The following is a 20,935-nucleotide window of genomic DNA, read 5'->3' as shown; positions in this document are numbered from 1 at the left end:
AAATGTGAAATTGTACATTTCACAAAATGCAGAAAAGTAGTATTCTATGACTACAGCATTGAGTCACAACCAGAATCAGTGAGCTTGTACAAAAATCTGGTTGTAACAATTTGTATGGATATGAAATGGAATTATCATACGAACCCAGTCATAGTTAATGAGAGTGTCATACTCTGGTTCATTGGCAGGATATTGAGAAAGTGCAGTCAGTCTTCGAAGGAAACTGCTTCACAATTACTTGTGTGGTCTGTTTTAGAATATAGCACAAATGTGCTGGACTCACTCCAAATAGGACTAACAGGGGATAATGTAGGTTGTAATCTTACCCTCCCACACATCATCAGTAATGTTTCAATCTCTTCATTAGTTTCAAAACCATGGAGAGACATGAGAAACATAAATTTTTTTTTTATTTTTTTATTTTTTATTTTTTTTTATTTTTTATTTCCCCCCCCCCCCCCCCCCCCCCCCCACTGTTAGCTGCAGTACATGTAGGAGTAGATTCTTGTGGCTGCAGTTTTGACTTTCTGGGTTCCAGCTGACATTATAATTGATGAAGTACTTTCTGTTTCTCTGACTTTTTTAAATTTTCTCCCATTCTTCTATATGACACTGACTTCACAATCTCCATTTCTGTAAAACCAAAAATTTCAATTATTGTTGCCAAAATTAAAAACACATACATTTCCTTCAGAGGCATGCCCACCCCTCTCAATATTCTGCAGTACTAACACATTCCAAAGAGTTTACAAAACAAAAGAGTTTACAAACTTTCTTGAAGAAGAATCATCAACAAGTTACATCATTATTTTGTAAATGAATCCAGAAATAAATTTAAAATTAGCATTAGTTTGTGCAATTAATAATATGAATATTAAGTATGCCAGATATTTCATAATTTCAAATATTTCTAAAAGAAGAATAATTTTAGCTTTACAAACAGAACCAGTAAATTATGCTTATCCATTACGGATATTTTAGAACCGTGACTGTATATTAATGTAAATAAATTATACACAACTGCAACTAGTCACTTTTTTCATTAATAATGCTTTATTACATTAACCGGTTTTCGAACCCTATACCAGTAAATACGAATTGTAGCAAATTAATTACTTTTTATACATTTTAGCCTGAAATACAACACATCGTATATAAAATCATATGAAATTCTTTCAGTGAAACAGCTAAGATAATGTTCACCTATACAAGATTTGAAAATATTCATATTTATTCACCTTTAAACATTTCATATATAATCAGTGTCATAAAATAATAGTTACAGATGCATTTTATACATCTATATACACATATATTTGACAAGACAAATTGCCTGAATAATATTATATTTCTAATTTTGTAATGTATACTCCTTTCACAAAACATACCATCAAAATTCAATATCATTTATTGCACTCTCTTGAAATTCTTGATATGTATAAAATACTTACTTTTTATCCGTTTTCCTACTTTTACTTTAAATTTATACATGGGCATAGAATGTGCACTTTTGGGTAATTTGTTAAAAAATGTGGGAGGTATATACTTATAACTGCAGTAAATCTTTGATATTCTGCTAAAGGGATGTCAATTGTATGTCCATTTGTTGTATTATGTGAATGCATTGCCATCCTAAGGTCATTATTTAAATTTTCTTTGCCATATATCAGACAACTATAAATATACAAGCCAGGGACTGTCATATCCCTGCTATCAGCAACATCTATAAAGAAAGGTTATTTCAGAGGCGGGTGTCCCATTACAATATCCCCCTCACAAAATTAGGAAAAAGTATGTTTACAATATTTTGTGACAGACTACAAGATTTGCCAAATGGTGTACAAAATGATTCTAAAAGATAGATTACGGATGTATAGAAGTATCTGATACATGACATACTACAGAAAGCATAAGGTAAATATCTACTGTACAAGCCAAAATTTATACATGTATCATGATATGGCATTCAGGTTTTCAGATCTGTGGCACATTCTATCACAAGACAATTGGTACAAGGTCAAAACTACAACATTGCAACACTAAACTATAGAGATAATTACAGAGATGAGGCAGATTACTAGAATTATAAATTGTAAGTTTACATCCATACAATCAAAATTTTCAAACTCTTCAAAAGAGAAGAGAAAATTTCAGAGCCTAGGTGTACAATGAGTGAGCCGACTCGAAAAATTCACAATGATTGGTACAGAACAGAATATACTCAGTCATGAGTAGGAATCAATCAGCCACATAAACTGTAGTTTTTAAGGATATGTTGATTCATTAAAGGACAAAGTAATGAAAAAATATTAGGGCCTAAGTTTACGATGTGGGGCCGATCCATGTATCCAGACCGCAACAGATTCAAAACAGAAAATAATGTTTTGACACAACACAATAAATAAAGCTCAAAATCATATCAGTAAGTTCAATCATATGCAAAGAGTAATTGCAATAAGTATCCAGTCTCAATCAATGGTTGTACACTCTCCTGGAGTACACACACACAAAGTTGTGATGACCAGGGGTACCCAAAACAGAGTTAAGCATGAATCTGCCCACAACTCATGTTCCAATCAAATACAATATTGCAAAACTCAGGATAAATACAGGTAAACAGAGTCATAGTTAGCTTTGAATGATGACATAATCGAGTAGCTTGAGGACCAAAATCAGTGTATGAAAGCATACATGTATACATCTTGTTATATTGTCCATACTAGTAAATGTCTTCCTTAATATTCTCTAATTGTCCATACTAACTAACCTACATACATAAAAGCCTAGAAGATTCATTGACAACTGATAGAAAAAAAGTACACACTGATTTAAAGTTTCACAGTGTATTAGGAAGTCAGTCCTCCTACATGAAAAAAAACATGCATTTATGCAGAATAACCCTGTCCTTAGCAGTCTTGGCTAACAGTTCACAAATATCTATCTTAACACTGATGTAGCTGACATATGTTCACTTACATTACCTAGCACCTATGGTCTCTTGAAAGTCAACTGTACTCAAAGGTACAGCCATACAGCAGTGTGGGGAGTGGATTCGCCCACATCTTTCAATTTGCTCACAAGAGTTTTCATCACACGCTTCAGTGGGTACATGACATCCTGTCTAGACTTCACATCAAATCCTGAAACATTGTTTTGTGTACTAAATACGCTGTTCAATGCCTTTTTCACACCACATGAAATATGCTCTCCCTATTTATTTTTCAAAGTCAGTTATATAGGATTTATGTCAATTTGTGATAAAAAAAAATGTTCACATATGGACTAATAAGGTGTTACACACAGATATACTAAGATACTATTCCTAATTGTTATAGCACAAATTATAAACTTTGTCCAATTTCAAAATTGTAAAAGGATCTACTCATTTAGTCTCATGGCATATATGTATCAAATCCTAAAGCACAAATCTATTACAGAACATAATTATATAGTGACTGTAGATAAGATAGAGCTCTAGAAATCACATCAATTTACATACTGAATTCATGAGAAACAAAACACAATTATATAGGTTTATGAATCTACAAATAAATTAAACTCTGTCAGTGGATGAGACAGAACTCTAGAAATCACATCATTTTACATACTAAATGACAATTGAAAAAAAAAAATTTGTTTCTTGTGGATCATGTCTGTGTGCTTTCAGTTCAGTGATAATGTGTAATCCAAACAACTTCTTAGATTTAGGATACACAAGTCTGCAGTTTCAAGAATTTCAAATTGTCCAATATAAAAACCCAAAAAATTCTTCATCTCAGATGCCATCACTTTAGATTTCTCTTTGGCTTTAACCAGCATGAGATCTCCTACCTCAAGCTTATAAAATCTGCCTTTACCATCATGCCTCTGCTTTCTCTTATCCCCTTCTTTTTTCATCATCTCCCTAACAAACACATCCCTCTCTTGCAGTGACAGAATTTTACATGATCTGTGATTAAACATGATTTCAAATGGTGAAAAACCCATTGAAGAATGTTGTAAGCTGTTCATAATATCCTCAAAATCACTGACATAACCTATCCAACTCGTATGATTTTTACTACAATATGTTCTAAACAGTCATCCAACCTCTCTCATATATCTTTCTGTAGTATTACTTGAAGGATTGTACACCAAAGTTACAATATGCCTGTTTTTGCATTTTCAACAAAATCTTTCCAAGCTCGTGATGTAAACTGAGACCATTTTCAGATAAAATTGTTTTAGGAATACACACCTGGTGAAAAATTGTGTTTTAAAACTTAGATAGAGACGATTTGCTTACTGGTAGCTTTCTTAAGAGGAGACAGCTTTACAAACTTGGAAAATACATCAACCTCCACAAAAACATAACACTATCCATTCTTAGACATAGGTAAAGGTCCATAAACATCCACAGATACAACATCTAGGTTACTATACACAGTATGTTCTGGATTTGGCCTCTACTTGTTTGGCTATACCTTCACTCTTTCACATCTGTCACAGCTGGCATTATTCTTCTTGACTCCCCTTCCTATGTTATAAAAATAGATGTTTTCCTGAATTTTTTGTGTGCAGTTGGTTGATCCAAAATGACCAAAACTCTCATGTGGATAAGGAATTAAAGTATCAGTACACTGTTCCAGCATACATAGTTTCCAATCCTCAGAGTCAGTCTTGTGTCTCCTGAATAAAATACCCTTGTGTGCCTTATAATACAGTTCTGTCTTTTCTTCTCTTTTCTCCCCCAACATGCTCTTAACCAATTTCCAATTTTGATCATGATTCTGATACATGCTGATGTCTCTGAAAATTTTCAAGATCTCTTTTTCCTCTTCTACACCTATCAAGTACATAATTTTAAACTCTTTCTCTCCTTCTCCAAAGTTGTTAGATGATTCACACCCTAAATGCAGCTAAGACAAAGCATCACCATCTACATTGTCTGTGCCCTTAACATATCTGATTTCATAATTGAACTGCTGTAAAATCAAGGCCCAATGAGTAATTCTGTTTTAGTAAAGCTTATATACCTGAAAATAACATAATGCTTTGTGATCAGTATACATGATGACTCTGTGACACAGTAAATAATTTTTAAATTTGTTGAACACCCAATGTACAGCCAGAAGTTCTTTCTCATTTACAGTGTATGTCTTTTCATGTTTCTGCAATACTCTACTAGCAAATGCAAGATATCTATTTTCAATAACACCATCAACTTCAACCTTCTGAAATAAATGAGCACCCAATTCAACATCATTACTGTCTGTTGTGATGCAAAAAGGAAGAGACAAATCTGGTCAGAACAATATCTGACTTTGACACAACTGTCATTTTGTCTCATCGGAAGCATCCTGACACTCCTGATTCCAATTCCAAATGGTATTCTTATGAATTCAGTTGCAGATACATTTAGCCCAAATGGCAGCATGCAGTATTGAAAAACACTTACCTACATACAAAAATGCTGTATACTTTTTAGAATTAATTTCAAATGGGATCTAGAGAAATCCAGAGGTCAAGTCCAAACTACTCATGTATTTTACATAATCATATTTCTGTAACAGCTTGTCCATGTTCTCAGGATGGTGATACTCTCTTATGAGAAATTTATTAAGATGTCTAGAGTCCAAAACAGTTCTCACTCCACTATGTCTCTTACTTACCACTGCTAAAGCATTATTGTAAGCAGTCCTACTCCTCTCAATTACACCCCATGTTTCCATTTCCTGAATTTCTTTTTCACCATCTTTCCCTTTTTGAAAATGGCATATTATATGCCTTGAGAAAGAAAGGTTGATGATCTCTAATGTAAAGCATGCAATGATAGCCTTTCACTTTCCCTGGTTTTTCACTAAACATATTTCTATACTCCAATAACTAATTTCTAAATTGTTCCTTTTGTATGTCATTAAGAGTTGTAGCTTCCCTTACTTTATAATCCACTACACTGTCAAAATCCAGATCGTCAGTCTCATCAAAATCTATATCATCATCAAACACCTGGATTCACTTTGGTTCACAATTTTTTGCAACAGATCCAACTTTTCCCACAGTTTAAAGTATAGAAATTAGTTTCCACATGAATATTACTTCCAGGTTCCAAAATAAACAATTCTTTAGCATTCCATCCAAAGCAAGTCCCAACTTTCAATATCCAATCAATACAGAGAATTATATTTTCTTCTCATCATCAAACATCATGGTACATAATGTTTTGCAAATAGTTACAACTTTTCCCACACATAAAGTACATAAGTTAGTTTTCACAAAAGTATTAATTTTAGGTATCAAAATAAACAATCCTTTAGCAGTCCATCCAAAACAAACCTCAATTTTCACCACCCAATCCATACTTAGAAATATATTTTCTTCCAGACTAGGGATCACTGAGTGCCCATTTTCAAAGATTTTGTTTCTATACTAGACATTAAAAGTACCTTAGACTTTACCAATTTGCTTTGCTTACCTGTAGCTCCTCTTATCCTTACACCTATAATGGGCATTTCCACAAAATTCTTACTATATTTGATCTTGTCTCTAAAATTGTTCAGAAATATCACAAATCACACTACCTATACCAATTAAACAGTTTCCTTCCCACTGATCCATCACAATCTTAATGTACAGACATCTAATATCTGAATCATCATCATTATTAAACACTTCATGTAAAAAGATCACTTTCATCAAATGCTACATCCATAATGTCCTTGCAGGGTTTTATCAAATATACTGGTATCATAGCATTACTTTGGTCACTCATTTTGTCAGGTAAAGATTGAACACACTGAATGGGTTCCATAGCACATCACTTGTTATAGAAGGAACACAAAATATATTTCTGTCAAAATTACACTTCCTGCTTAGGTCTTCTTTCACTTCCTTCCACCAATTTGGATACCTTCCACCAATTTGGATACAAATTTTGACTAACCACAGATTACTTGTTCCAGAATGCACATTTATCTATATCATCAATCTGGTCCCAAACAAACTTCAAAAAGTTTTTTCTGCATGATATTAATGAAAAGTAGTTTTGACTGGACTGGTACTCCATGACTCTCACTTACTACACCACATACATCACCTACGTTACCTGTATTGTCAACATCATTCACAAACAACTCCGAAACTTCATTACTCTTAAACTCCACATATATCTGATACTCGTCATTATCATCATCAGAAGCAGCAGCACTATCATCATCATCATTATCATCATCATAATATTCTTCCAAAATTACTTCATTAATAACATCATTAACAACACAAGTCTCATCACCATAAAAGTCATACAGCTCACTTACATTCATTTGTAATATAAGCTACCAGTCTAAGACTAACCAACCTCAGTCATTTCACAGCTCTCATTCACATCTACATCAAAAATACCACCTAATTAAGATCCAGTGCAGTCATCACCTGTTTTAAAGACATCAATAACACTGTTTTCTGACCAAGGGAAGAAATAATTAATACACACTACATTAAAATTCTCTTTACTCTCACATTCTGGTTTGTGATTAGCACCTAAGTCACTATAATTAAACATATTATCCTAAAAGTTTTGATCAAAACATAAATGAGAACTTTGATATCCCTTATGTTCACTTATTTCTATCAAAATTACACTTCCTGCTTAGATCTTCTTTCACTTCCTTCCACCAATTTGGATACAAATTTTGACTAGCCACAGCTTACTTGTTCCAGAATGCACATTTATCTACGTTATCATCAATCTGGTTATCATCAATGATCATCACTCATTCTGGACACAAAACTATTGCTTCAGTAGTGCAGAAAATCCACTGGATGTACATTGTCTGATGGAAAACTTTTGATTGGAATGTGGGACCATGCAGTACCAATGTTGAAATAAAGATTTTTGTGAATACAATTTTCCTAAACTACTGAAGTTTTTTGATCTAATACATTTCTATTAATTAGCATACTGTTTTCCACATTTAAAATTTTTGAATTAAACTACTCAAGTCTATTACATTTTTTCCACAATGGCCTTCTGTTCAACTCTGATATCATTAACATTCTATGTCTGTTGTGCAGATTGGGCAACTATCTCATTTTAAAATACAATAAATTTATTTTCTAAAACATCAACTTTTTCATTCACACTTTTTAATCCATCTGACAACCCATTTTTAGCTCCTAAATCTGATTCCTAAGTTGGTCTATTTGGTATTGTACCCTATCCATTTTACTAAAGTTTTTAGTTTTTAGATTATTTAATTGTGTCCATCTTGCTCATTAAGTACACTAAATTCGCTATTGTTATTTGCTTTTATTTCAGTTAACTGATAATTAACTGCACTAAATTTGCTATTCTTATATGTCTTCATTTCCTCTAATTTTGCCAAGATCAACTGCAAAATATCGGGTTTTCACTGTTTATTTGTTGACTACACTTTCTCTTGGTTCAAACATGTTCTGGCTGGATCCTACAGCTTTCCAGCTTTCACTTCTATGTTGCTACCCTTATCTCAATTCATTTTCCTAGAAATCACCAGTATATTTTTAGTCCCTTCATTAGTTTCAAAAGCTTCGAGAGGCATAAGATATACAAAAAAAATTTCTTACATATCTTCATTTTCTCATTGGTGTCTGCAGTATGTCTAGGGGTAGATTCTTGTGGCTACAATTTTGACTTTGGGGTTTCTATTTGACATAATAATTGATTAAGTTTTTTCTGTTTCTATGACTTTTTTAAAATTTTGTCCCATTCTTCTATATCACACTGACTTCACATTCTTCATTTACATAAAAGCAAAAATTACAACATTATTGCCAAAATTCAAAGCACATCCATTTCCATTAGAGGTATGCCCACTACCCCAATATTCTGTGATACTAACGCAATCCAAAGGGTTTACAAAACAAAAGAGTTTACAAACTCTCTTGACAAAAGAAGAATCATCACCAAGTTATATCATTATTTTTTAAATGAATCCAGAAATAAATTTAATAATTAGAATTATATTGTGCAATTAATAATATGAATTTGAAGTATGCCAAATATTTTGTAATTTCAAATATTTCTAAAAGAAGGTTGATTTTAACTTTACATACAGTAAGTACATATCAATTGTAATTAATTTAATTATACATTTTAGCCTGAAATACAAGACATCATGCACAAAATCATATGAAATACTTTCAGTGAAGCAGCCGAGATAATGATCACCTATACAAGATTCAAAAATATCCTTGGTATCGACTATTTCTATAAATAAAGGTAATTTCAGTGTCAGGTCTCCCATTATAAGGTATAGAAAGAAGTTGTACACAAAGGGTCAAAGTTTTGTAGGACTGGTGGGAGGACATGGCAGAAACGCTAAAAACCTAAATTGATAGATTCTTGCAGAAAACTGCAGTTATTCTGCAAATGCTTACTTACAGAGTTACAAGAACCAGTATCAATTAAGGAATATAGACATATTCTTCAGTGTGCTTCATGTTGCTCCTGTAGGGTTCATAAAAATAAGAGCACACTAGCAAAGCACATACAAAGGCATTTAAGCAGTTACTCTTTTCCAGTTCCAATGCAAAGAAACCCTAACATGTGGTGCAATATTAAGTATGCTTTGTCAGTCATCTGCAAAGTATGTATGCAGATTGTAATCGTCCCCTTCCACAGTTCATTGTTGTCACTACTATTGCTGATGGAAAGGTCTCTTTTTTCAAAAATATAATAGGAGCAAGATTTACAATAATCTCTTTACTTATCTTCTTTTCTCATAATTGTGAGCAGTTCTTCATGTCTATGGGCTGATTGTTGATGCTGAAGAAGTTTTTGATGTTTTAGATTCTGATGGCTCCAACCGACTTAAATAATTTTGAAGCAAGCCTGTGGAGATATTTTGTTTTCACTGTAATTTATTCTAGCACATTTTTCTATATCACAGTGTATTTTGCATTTTCATATTAACAAAGTAGGAATTTCATTGTTCCTCCAAAATACAAAAACACGTCTGGTCACATCAGAGGCATACCCACTATTACTTCACTCTGTGGTAATATGAATATTCCAAAGGGTTTACAAATATTCTTGGCAAATGAATTTCTATTAATTTATATTATTATTTTATAAATGAATCCAGAAATAATCATAACAAATAGCACCAAATTGCATAATTAATAATAGAAATTTTAAGTGTGCCAAATATTTCGTAATTTAAATGTACATTCAGAGTTTGTACGGATCGGCTGTAATAACAAAAACAAAGTAATTTCTTTTTTAGATTTTAGTTTGAAGTATAATACGTTGTGTACAATGCTAAAGGATGGTATCCAATTACAAGATGTAGATATAGATATAATTATCAATAACAAACAAGTGATAAATCTCTCAAAGCATTTTTGATACAAAGATTTTCTTTAGCATAGATGGTTTTCTCCACAACATGTTATTACCTACAATGTAATATAATTCTTCATACAGTATGCATTGTATTCCAAATTCTCGTTCTTGATTGAGTCTATAGCATACAGCGAGTGAATACTTGAATGGATGAACAGCTGAACTGAGTGAAGTTGGTGATGTTAGTCAAATCCATCACAGGGGCTTCACTACTTGAGTAATTACCAAAGTTTGAACTTAATACACAACCAAGCTGTATCTATGTGGCTTGTATGTGGAAAGCTGGTTCTAAGCTTCCTTTTCATTAAAATTGTTATTGTTACTTATATTGTCACAGACATTCACTCACTTCAAACTTGAATTATATGCAAAGTATTTGGAAGAATTTAGTAAAATGTTTATGCATGTGTCATTTTTCTTCACAGTATCTAAATCAAATGGCAACAATGCTCATCAAACAAGGTCATGCTGATGTAAATGCATTGTTTCATGGTCATACTCCTCTATCATGGTGTATTGTTAGAGGAAATACAGAACTTCTGAGAAGTTTGTTGGAGACAAACAGAATGGATCCAAACAAAATTATATCAGAAGAAATAGGAGTGCCTCTTACTGTTGTTTTGTCAGAGAAATTAACAGCACATATTGATGAAGATACCAGGCTAAAAATGGTAAGCACCTGTAATAAGTAAATAAAGTCTGTTTTTATTTAAGAAACCAAACTGGCTATGGTAATCAGTATCTGAGAATGGTCTAAAGTCAGGCATAGTCAAATATTTTAGTCACTGTAAAGAGAGGGGAAGTTGATATTCTGTTATCTATACTATTGTCTTAGAGTTATTTCCTTCTACATTCAGTCTGGAATCTCATGTGATTCCCATTGTTCCTGTCACTGACCTATTCACTTTATGATGTTAACAAACCTGGATTGTGATTGGCTTATATACAATACCAGATGATTTAAAGTGTTTAAAAATGAAACATTACTAGAGTTATAAGAATACAATAATAAAAGGGAAGGACACTAATGAGAAGACAAAATGAGGGTCAATTAGGCTATGAATATCAGCTGTATTAATCAGAAAATTAATAATCCTCCTTTAAAAATATTCCATGGAATGTAACAACATAGAGATTCTGTCATGCTCTTCCTGATATTGGGATAGTGTTACTAAGCAAGCTGTTGAAATTAAATCAGCAAGTAACCTTATAAATAGAAATGGTGTTTTTTGTTTAAATTCTGCATGGAATCCTGTTCTCTCCCTTGTCAAAAAACAGAGGGACAGAGCTTATGCTATGTCACCCGTTGATTATTAATTGCGCTACTGATAATATGCTTCTTCCCCCATGAACCATGGACCTTGCCGTTGGTGGGGAGGCTTGCGTGCCTCAGCGATACAGATGGCCGTACCGTAGGTGCAACCACAACGGAGGGGTATCTGTTGAGAGGCCAGACAAACATGTGGTTCTTGAAGAGGGGCAGCAGCCTTTTCAGTAGTTGCAGGGGCAACAGTCTGGATGATTGACTGATCTGGCCTTGTAACATTAACCAAAACGGCCTTGCTGTGCTGGTACTGCGAATGGCTGAAAGCAAGGGGAAACTACAGCCGTAATTTTTCCCGAGGGCATGCAGCTTTACTGTATGATTAAATGATGATGGCATCCTCTTGCGTAAAATATTCCGGAGGTAAAATAGTCCCCCATTCGGATCTCCGGGCGGGGACTACTCAAGAGGACGTCGTTATCAGAAGAAGGAAAACTGGCATTCTACGGATCGGAGCGTGGAATGTCAGATCCCTTAATCGGGCAGGTAGGTTAGAAAATTTAAAAAGGGAAATGGATAGGTTAAAGTTAGATATAGTGGGAATTAGTGAAGTTCGGTGGCAGGAGGAACAAGACTTTTGGTCAGGTGATTACAGGGTTATAAATACAAAATCAAATAGGGGTAATGCAGGAGTAGGTTTAATAATGAATAAAAAAATAGGAGTGCGGGTTAGCTACTACAAACAGCATAGTGAACGCATTATTGTGGCCAAGATAGACACAAAGCCCATGCCTACTACAGTAGTACAAGTTTATATGCCAACTAGCTCTGCAGATGATGAAGAAATTGATGAAATGTATGACAAGATAAAAGAAATTATTCAGATAGTGAAGGGAGACGAAAATTTAATAGTCATGGGTGACTGGAATTCGTCAGTGGGAAAAGGGAGAGAAGGAAACATAGTAGGTGAATATGGATTGGGGGGAAGAAATGAAAGAGGAAGCCGCCTTGTAGAATTTTGCACAGAGCATAACTTAATCGTAGCCAACACTTGGTTCAAGAATCATAAACGAAGGTTGTATACCTGGAAGAATCCTGGAGATACTAAAAGGTATCAGATAGATTATATAATGGTAAGACAGAGATTTAGGAACCAGGTTTTAAATTGTAAGACATTTCCAGGAGCAGATGTGGATTCTGGCAACAATCTATTGGTTATGAACTGCAGATTGAAACTGAAGAAACTGCAAAAAGTTGGGAATTTAAGGAGATGGGACCTGGATAAACTGAAAGAACCAGAGGTTGTAGAGAGTTTCAGGGAGAGCATAAGGGAACAATTGACAGGAATGGGGGAAAGAAATACAGTAGAAGAAGAATGGGTAGCTCTGAGGGATGAAGTAGTGAAGGCAGCAGAGGATCTAGTATGTAAAAAGACGAGGGCTAATAGAAATCCTTGGGTAACAGAAGAAATATTGAATTTAATTGATGGCTAAGCAGGGATGGCTAGAGGACAAATGTAAGGATATAGAGGCTTATCTCACTAGGGGTAAGATAGATACTGCCTGCAGGAAAATTAAAGAGACCTTTGGAGAGAAGAGAACCACTTGTATGGATATCAAGAGCTCAGATGGCAACCCAGTTCTAAGCAAAGAAGGGAAGGCAGAAAGGTGGAAGGAGTATATAGAGGGTTTATACAAGGGCGATGTACTTGAGGACAATATTATGGAAATGGAAGAGGATGTAGATGAAGATGAAATGGGAGATAAGATACTGCGTGAAGAGTTTGACAGAGCACTGAAAGACCTGAGTCGAAACAAGGCCCCGGGAGTAGACAACATTCCATTAGAACTACTGATGGCCTTGGGAGAGCCAGTCATGACAAAACTCTACCATCTGGTGAGCAAGATGTATGAGACATTCGAAATACCCTCAGACTTCAAGAAGAATATAATAATTCCAATCCCAAAGAAAGCAGGTGTTGACAGATGTGAAAATTACCGAACTATCAGTTTAATAAGTCACAGCTGCAAAATACTAACGCGAATTCTTTACAGACGAATGGAAAAACTGGTAGAAGCGGACCTCGGGGAAGATCAGTTTGGATTCCGTAGAAATGTTGGAACACGTGAGGCAATACTAACCTTACGACTTATCTTAGAAGAAAGATTAAGAAAAGGCAAACCTACGTTTCTAGCATTTGTAGACTTAGAGAAAGCTTTTGACAACGTTAACTGGAATACCCTCTTTCAAATTCTGAAGGTGGCAGGGGTAAAATACAAGGAGCGAAAGGCTATTTACAATTTGTACAGAAACCAGATGGCAGTTATAAGAGTCGAGGGGTATGAAAGGGAAGCAGTGGTTGGGAAAGGAGTGAGACAGGGTTGTAGCCTCTCCCCGATGTTATTCAATCTGTATATTGAGCAAGCAGTAAAGGAAAAAAAAGAAAAATTCGGAGTAGGTATTAAAATTCATGGAGAAGAAGTAAAAACTTTGAGGTTCGCCAATGACATTGTAATTCTGTCAGAGACAGCAAAGGACTTGGAAGAGCAGTTGAACGGAATGGACAGTGTCTTGAAAGGAGGATATAAGATGAACATCAACAAAAGCAAAACGAGGATAATGGAATGTAGTCAAATTAAATCGGGTGATGCTGAGGGGATTAGATTAGGAAATGAGACACTTAAAGTAGTAAAGGAGTTTTGCTATTTAGGGAGTAAAATAACTGATGATGGTCGAAGTAGAGAGGATATAAAATGTAGACTGGCAATGGCAAGGAAATCTTTTCTGAAGAAGAGAAATTTGTTAACATCTAGTATAGATTTAAGTGTCAGGAAGTCGTTTCTGAAAGTATTTGTATGGATTGTAGCCATGTATGGAAGTGAAACATGGATGATAACCAGTTTGGACAAGAAGAGAATGGAAGCTTTCGAAATGTGGTGCTACAGAAGAATGCTGAAGATAAGGTGGGTAGATAACGTAACTAATGAGGAGGTATTGAATAGGATTGGGGAGAAGAGAAGTTTGTGGCACAACTTGACTAGAAGAAGGGATCGGTTGGTTGGACATGTTTTGAGGCATCAAGGGATCACAAATTTAGCATTGGAGGGCAGCGTGGAGGGTAAAAATCGTAGAGGGAGACCAAGAGATCAATACACTAAGCAGATTCAGAAGGATGTAGGTTGCAGTAGGTACTGGGAGATGAAGAAGCTTGCACAGGATAGAGTAGCATGGAGAGCTGCATCAAACCAGTCTCAGGAGTGAAGACCACAACAACAACAACTGATAATATCTGATGTCAGTGGGTCATCTTTGGTTTATGATGGCACTAGTGTTTACAGGGAGAGAGAGAGTTTTGTCTTTCTGGAGTTTCTCTGAAAACTGAGGTTTTAAATTTGCTTGCACACTGCTTATTTGCTGCAGCTTTGGCTTCAGAATGGCAGGGTGTGCTCCTGTCAAAATACTGACAGTTTCCAATGATGTCACCGGGCTGCATTCCCATAAGATATTTGAACATTGCATGCATTGGGAGAAACTAAGGTCTCACAATTTCTGTCTCCTCCACAAAATACAATATAAACAAAACTAGAACAACTTTTCACCTGCTTAAAAATTCTAATTAGATATTTGTTGATGTTAAAAAATTACAATTTTTTGACATCAACAAATATCAATGAATAAGCCAGTCAGATCAGACTAGACTACAGTCGAAACCATTCACTTCACACGAGGTTACAAAAAATTATGATATAAGTCTCACAGAAAAAACAGGGACACATTATGATCTTTGCTCTGAGGGCCGATGGCCTTCATGATGTTATGGCTTATAACCAGATATTTGACAGCACAACCCATCTTCAAAGACATCACACATTGTCCCCACGATCAGCCATTACATGACAAGAGAAAATTTCACTTACTGTAATCACATTAAATAAACATTCTTTAACATATAAAGCAAATTGTAAAATAGCTTGTAGATACATTAGGTTGGCAATTACATGTAGGTTGTGTCACTGACAATTTTACACATCAAAACTGCACAATTTCCTTGTTCATTTCTTAGAAATCAATTGTGGTAATTCTGTAACCAATCAAAGATAGGCCAATGTAATTAATGTCTATAACAGCTATGGCATAACTATTGTGCAATATTCTATGTATCTTTGACAAGTAATGAGTTACCTATCCTTTCACAGACTGAAGCCAATAGCAAGCACAGGCACTCACTTGTTCAGTGTGCAGCACAGCATACAATAATGACATCTGGTCCTTTGAACTGTGCAAATAGCAAGCTTCTCTCTGCAACTTCCTCTGTTCTTGCTCAGTACTTGGTCTAAACCTCCAATACTACCTATTCTGTGCAGCCCCCTTTCCATTCCATTACCTACACCATTTCTCCTTCTGTATTTTTTAAACATGTGTCATAACACTGTACTTCAGTTTCCGCTACATTTCCCTGTCTGCATGTTGTGAAGAAAACAGTTACTAGAGATGTACTATGACCATGAATTTGTGATCAAAAAATGTTTAAAGAAAACCTACGTGCAGTAAATTAATATTGTATAAACCCTAAGAACCCGTTTTACTTCGGAAACTTCAAAAGCAAACTATATGAGAAGTTTCCCAGTCCTGTTAAAATTCTGATGATAAAATCCTTTCATGGTGAAAAATAGTAAAACACTCTGAAGCTAATTTGATAAATATTGACACAGTGTACTGTAATTTTTCTCACCAGTAACAGCTAAACCCAGACAAATTTGCATCTAAACATGAATGAATGGAAAAGTGGCATGTTAACAAATATAGTGTACTTTGACAGCTGTCAGATTCAAGGTTCCCTCTAATATGCTAACTTGAACAAATGGTGAATAAGCTACTTCTTTGTAATTGGTCGGTGTAAATAACTTCAATGGTAGATACCACAACTTATATATCAGGCCACGTTTCATAGTACAACACATAAATTCTCCTGTCTAAACTACTGTATATACACATCAAAGCCCACCCTTCCAAAAGACATATACAATGCGTGCAATGACTAGTACAAATACACTGAAAATCAAAAACAAATAAATGATAGCAATAACTACTGTTAGTGGTGGTGTCAACAATCACTGAAGGTGAACAGTCCTTACAATACACCACCTTTATTTACAGAGAAAAACATTAAGAGATAGTCTATTACAAAGTAGAAAGAAATAAAATTGGTTACAATTGTGTTTCTCAAAGAGAGGAATGGTTTTGAGTCTTATCTGTTCTGGATCGGCATGATGTGGTGACAGTGGTAGAAGCAGTTTGTAGTTGCTGATATGAATCCTGTAAGTTCATCCAGTCATGTACCTGACATTAATATATCCTCTTTTCCTTACCTCTTTTTTTTCTGGTGGTGGTAATAAGTTGCATAGCATCCATTTGTCATAGGCTGGAACAAAGTAACTGTTTATGCAGCACTTGAAGGTTGCATTATTTCAGCTGCAACTTTCACACTCATTAATTTGGCACTGTCCACATTACATGTTTTAATTAATATTCTATTTGATATAATTTGCCAATTGTGAAGTTAGACAGTCCATTTACAGTTAATATTCGTGGGTCATGACAACATTGTTCCCACAAAAACAGTCACTTATGTAGCAACACAGTTAACAGTTTCCACATTGGCATTTAGTGTTTTAGCACGTCATATTTTGTTCTCAAGAAAATGAGAAATATTGAATTCACTGTTTATGTAATGCAGCTTAGTTCTAAACCAACAACAATACTGTCTGTTATGATTGCATTGTCACTGCCACAGGCATTGTTCTGCAAAAACAAACAGCATTTACATAACACAACATCTGTTTAGAATGTCCATCATAAAGTCAAATTTCAAACCGTGTCTAATATACAAAAGTCTGGTATTAATATCGTGTTAAATGCATACCATTACTACACACAGTACTTGCTTTCATACCGCTACGCTCATGCGCCATCCACGACTGTCTGCATCACTGTTTGACCCAGCAACTATCGATACCTCTCTTGCTCCACAGTTCTTACAACACTTCTGCCTATTGCATTCCATTTCATACAATACATTTAATAAAATCATTTGAAAGATCACCATAAAGAAATCCAAGTCTTTACATAAGGGACTCATATAGAAAATAGCACAGTAAACATAGTCACACACACTTCATGTTCTACACTATATAACCAAATGAAAAATATTCTATGTCATCAGAAATAGGTCTACAAAATACAAGGTAGTACAAGAAAGGAAAAAAATTATATTTCTTCATTAGTCATGGCGTCACATTATCCATCTGTTTCCTTCCCCCAGTCTCTCTCTCCTCTCTCTTACTCCACGTTTTATGCCTGCTACTTAATTTAATTTAATTTTATCACAGCCACTGAGAGCCATCTATTTCTCTCTCTCCTTTCTCCCATTAGCCCCCACCCCCACCCACGCCTTATGATGTTATGATGCCATACAGTTCACTTCCTCATAGTTACATCACTACCCCTCCTTCCCCAAGCCCCACATGAACTCATTTGTGGTTTTGTGTGTGTGTGTGTGTGTGTGTGTGTGTGTGTGTGTGTGTGTGTGTGTGAGAAAGATAGAGAGAGAGAGAGAGAGAGAGAGAGAGAGATGGGTGGGGATGGGCATTTAACCTGAAGAAAGAGTAGTAGTTCAGTGAAATCTAGTAAGATTTTTTGTCTTCTTATATGCAGCATGCACTAACCCTTGCCAAATCAGAAGTGGATTGCAAGGGAGAAGGGGATGCTATGTGCACATCTTTGCAAATGATTGTGATTTAGTCAGTTTTAAACCTCTGAAAAAGTATTTTTGTTTGTAATGAAGTCTTCACCAAGATTTCATTAATACTTTAAGTTTTTCAGTTACAGTTAATCCATTAATTTCAGTCTTCTTAGTAGATCACATCCATGTGACTTTTCACAGTGACTGTCATATTTGCTATTTTCAGTTTCATTTTCCTGATCCTACTTACACATTGATATACCTTTAAAAGTATGTTGTGAGTAAAAAAACATAATAATATTTTTTTTCCACCACCCCTCTCACACTTGGCAGTACACATTACTGAAAATGTGTTACTATTGCTAAGAGTGTGCTAAAAAGCTATTTTCAATTTATGGGCTCTAGTTACACATCTTTCACCAACGTGTAACAATTAAAAAAAAAATTTTTAGGATGGGCTTAAAATATCACCCCCCATCCCCTTGGTAATACCCATTATTGAAAATACATTGGCACTGCAAGGGCTAAGCAGCTCATGATGTGCGTTACCTGTGATTTCCAGAAGCTCATACTCAAGTACCCACAGTCTCATAGCTGGCTGTAATCTAATTTTCTACCAGTCTTTGAAATAATGAACACAACACAGCATCAGTTAACATGATTCAGTTTCACACTTTTAGCCACTCATAATCACTTGATGATCAGCTGGCTAGAAATGCCTCACATTGAATAAGAAAACAGAGGTAAGTACATTCACTTAATAACAAACCACTTTTTAGTATTTATTACGAAATGAGTTTTTAGTTAACACACGCATGTATGACCGTAACCACACAGTGTTGACAAAATGAAGCAATCTTGCAGACTCAAAGAATACTACAAATACAGATGTACCAACATAAAGATATTAACACACCAGTGCAAACAGAAGATTCCAACGTAGATGCTAATAGTATGCTGGCTCGATTGTGAATAAATGAACAATGGAGTCTTACAATTACATACAGACTTGTATAGGAAAAAATATCAAACTTTTTTTGTTTCAATTTATTTTATAATAATAATAATAATAACAATAATGTCCAAAGTAATGTGAATAGAGAAAAATTAGTGGGACATTTGGTCAAATCAGTGTATACATCCACAGGGATTTACTCATCTTCATGCAAATTCTTATGTCATAATGATCTCAAATTTTTAATATAGTCTGTTAATAAATTGCATTTTTTTAGATCAGGAAACTTAGAGTGACAAAATTATTACATTGATTCTAGGAATTACACTATCTTAAAGGCCAAATTACCGAAAGTATCTTATGGGATGCACAAACTGTAATTATAAATATCTTTTAAAAAGCAGCCTTTTGGAAAAAATGAAATGCTTGCTAAAAGGAGTAGCTGAAGGGCTTTTGACTGGGATACTTTTTTTGCCAACCATTAGCTATTTTCTCACTGGAAATATTTTCACATGTTCTGTAGTGATCTAATACATTTAATCCTTCCTGAAATAAACAAGTAGTAGGAAACTAAGTATTGCTTTGCAGTTAAATAATATGAGAGTACTGACTGTGCCAATATGCACCATGAATGAGACATGGATTAGAAAATTTATCATTTTACATATCCACACCATATGTGTCATATACATTATGTAAGACAAAGAGAGAAAATTTGTGTTTTTAAGGAGTAGAATTGCAACAAGGGGCTCCAGCCCTCTCCCCCCTTCTTACCACCTCACCCCTCCCCTCCCCGCCCTTCTCACACCACATCCACCATCAAATTTCACCCTACAATTAATTGATTGCCTTTCCTCAATTTTTTATGAAAATTAAATTGTATGCCATTAGTCATATGCAGTGCACTTGATTGTGCATTCCTAAATTCATCAGGAGTAAACATGTTAAGACATGTAGTACAACTTGTGACATTCATTCTCATGACCTACCTCCATTCACTGATGATTCAGACAGTGTCATGTATTGAGGTATCTTCTTCCCTTACACAGTACAAATGACGTAAGTTCTGGTTGCCATATTTTACACCTTAAAAGTAGAAAGCAGTGTTTTTGTGTATGGTGCTACACTTGCTCCTCATATGGAGCCTAGAAAAGTACTGGGAGAAACTTCTGTTCACTTATTGATGATGGAGCTTCCAACTGAATGGATGTACTTTCCATCCACAACCTTCAGCCCAATTTTCTTCACGTTCAAGACTAGCTTTCTTTCCCCCAGTGGGTCCAGGGGTTAGAATAGGCTCAAGGAATTCCTGCCCATCATAAGAGGCAATTAAAAGGAGTCTCACATGTTTCGGCCTTTATGTGATGGTTTCCTGAAGAGTGAGCCAATTGGGGAGCACACCTTAGATGGTGCATAGTGTCAATTATGTACTGAGGCCTCTTGCATCCTTCATCGACATGGATCTATACTTCTGCTCATTCTCCAGCTGTTGGGCAAGGTCACCCTCCTGGGTGTATTTTCCTCCATCCTCTGTGCAGTATCGCTTTCTGCATTGTCAACGATAATGAACTTCTTAGCTGGTTGATATCAAACAGTCCATTGTGGTGGGGC

The sequence above is a fragment of the Schistocerca nitens genome, chromosome 1 (genome assembly GCF_023898315.1).
Source record: "Schistocerca nitens isolate TAMUIC-IGC-003100 chromosome 1, iqSchNite1.1, whole genome shotgun sequence".
Taxonomy (NCBI): Eukaryota; Metazoa; Arthropoda; class Insecta; order Orthoptera; family Acrididae; genus Schistocerca; species Schistocerca nitens.
The sequence above is the reverse complement of the archived record's forward strand: the minus strand, read 5'-3'. Positions refer to the sequence as shown.